The sequence below is a fragment of the Budorcas taxicolor genome, chromosome 22 (genome assembly GCF_023091745.1).
Source record: "Budorcas taxicolor isolate Tak-1 chromosome 22, Takin1.1, whole genome shotgun sequence".
Classification (NCBI taxonomy): Eukaryota; Metazoa; Chordata; class Mammalia; order Artiodactyla; family Bovidae; genus Budorcas; species Budorcas taxicolor.
The window spans coordinates 51,509,091-51,511,428 of record NC_068931.1 but is presented as its reverse complement, the minus strand read 5'-3'; the positions used below and the strand labels follow the sequence as shown (position 1 = coordinate 51,511,428).

General features: G+C 41.1%; 1 non-coding gene across 1 annotated transcript; it reads left to right on the top strand.

Annotated features, from left to right (window-relative positions):
- Nucleotides 1-299: 299 nt before the first annotated feature.
- On the top strand, nt 300-371 carry TRNAC-ACA (transfer RNA cysteine (anticodon ACA)). Its single transcript has one exon. It is a non-coding gene; the product is annotated as a tRNA-Cys (tRNA).
- Nucleotides 372-2,338: the final 1,967 nt, after the last annotated feature.

The window sequence follows — 2,338 nt, the reverse complement described above, 5'->3', positions numbered from 1 at the left end:
TACAAGGGAGCTACAAATTCAAAATTAACTAGAAGAAACCAACCTGTCTGTAGCAGAAAGCAGAGGAACAGACCAAATGCCCAACCAAGGCAGTGCTGAGAAACTCTGGAGTGGGGTGGCTCTGTTCCTGACTCTCACAGCTCCGCTGTGGCCTGGCAGAACTTCACCTCTTATCCTGGGATGCCTTCTGTAGAGTTCCTTGCAGTCCTTCAATAATCTCCCTTTATCTCTGGACTAGTCTGATAGGTTTCTGTTCTTGCAGTTAACAAGGCCTGAATTAAACTACACCCAGTGGGACTTCCCTGGTGGCTCAGATGGTAAAGCATCTGCCTACAATGCAGGAGACCCAGGTTCAATCCCTGGGTCGGGAAGGTCTCCTGGAAAAGGAAATGGCAACCCATTCCAGTATTTCTTGCCTGGAAAATTCCATGGATGGAGGAGCCTGGTAGGCTACAGTCCATGGGGTCTCAAAGAGTTGCACATGACTGAGGGATTTCACTTTCACTTTCAATATGTTTAAAGTTAAACAGGGAATAAAGAGTGTCAAACTCATATTCATGTTGATCCTGAAATATTGAGGTTATCTGTAGGCTATAAAGTACACTTGTGTTATGGATCCTAAACATTCTTCAGTAAAAGCTTCCCATTTTACAGATGAGGGAAAAGATATCTAGAAATTAAAAAAAAAAAAAAAAGATAGCCAGGTACACAGCAATTGGTGGAATGAAGACTAGGACCAAGGACCCTTCATGTTGTCCAGGGTTCCTTTATTACTTGGCCATCACTGACTCTGCTCTTTCCAATGATTATGTCCACTGGGGCAATCAAAACAGCCTTTAATATTTCTCTATATCAAAGAGAAATAGCACAGATCATTCGAGTCTCCCCAAACCAACCTCACTGATGTATTCTGGGGGAATTTTGCTTAGATCTCAAGCAGCTAAAGGAAAAGATAAGAGAGGTGCTGAGTCTGCATTTCTTTAAAAAACTGGGTCAGAGGCACAGAAGAGAGAAATGCAATGAGGTCACTGGCTGCCCGCTTTAAAATAGAGTTCATACGCATCTTAAGAGGACACTACAAAGGGAAGTTCATCAGTTTTCCCATAAAAATATGAAGTCAGTCTGTTAATTAGACTAAAAATATTGCAACTTCTTGGAGCAATTGTGCTGACCAGGCTGAACTGCCTACAGAATGCCCTTGTCAAATATATTCTTCCTATCAGGTACCCACTTGGTAATGTGATGCTTGAAACAATCAAAATTATTTTGTGTTACGATGCATTAGATTTCCAGTAATGGAAAAAAAAATCTTCACTGGTCCCATCACCTAATGCATTTTAGTATCTTAAATATTTTAATCTTATTGCAATTAAATGAAAATATTCTCAAAGTATATTTGTTAAGATTGAATTTACTTAAATGTCTTAAAGAAATAAGGATGAGTAAAGTGAGACATCAAAGGACGGTAATGAGCCTGACAGATGGGCTAAGAGGACACTGGGAACCGGAAACTGGTCCCACAGTTAGCCCACAGTCAATGATGTGTGTGTGTCTGTCTGTGTGTGCACCCATTCAGTCATGCCCAACTCTTTGCGACCTCATTGATGATAGCCCACCAGGCTCCTCTGTCCATGGAATTTTTCAGGCAAGAATACTGGAGTGGGTTGCCATTTCCTCCTCCAGGGGATTTTCCGAAGACAGGGATCGAACCTGAGTCTCCTGCATTTCTTGCATTGGCAGGCAGCTCCTTTACCACTGCACCACCGGGGAATTTAAGCCTAAATACTGAGAGAGAAGCCCCAGTCGCTATGGATGAGAAAGAAGAGGAGGAAGCTGTCTTCTACCCAAAGTTTATTGAGCATTTATTTACTCTATCTAGACACTGTTAAGCATTTTTTATGCAATTTTTATGCTTTTTATTTCACATAATCTTCAAAAGAACTCTATTGGATAAGTAGTATTACTTTTAATTTCCCTATTTCATAGGTTAAAAAATACAGAGTTTACAGAAGTCAATTAACTTTACCAGGTTACTGGCTAATAAAAGACCGACCTCAGAGATCCAAAACCCAGGCCTTTCTCTCAACCTATCATTTCTGTTTCATTCTAAACACCAACTCTATTCTTCAGCCTCCTCTCTGTGTCAGGAAACATGGGCAAAAGTGTTTCTGGGACCACATTCATGCAGTTAATTTATACTATCTTAACTATTTTCATACCCTTAACTATATTATGGGGCTTCCTTGGTGGCTCAGATGGTAAAAAATCTGCCTCCAATGCAGGAGACCTGGGCTCAATCCCTGAGTTGGGAAGACCCTCTGGAGAAGGAAACAGCTAG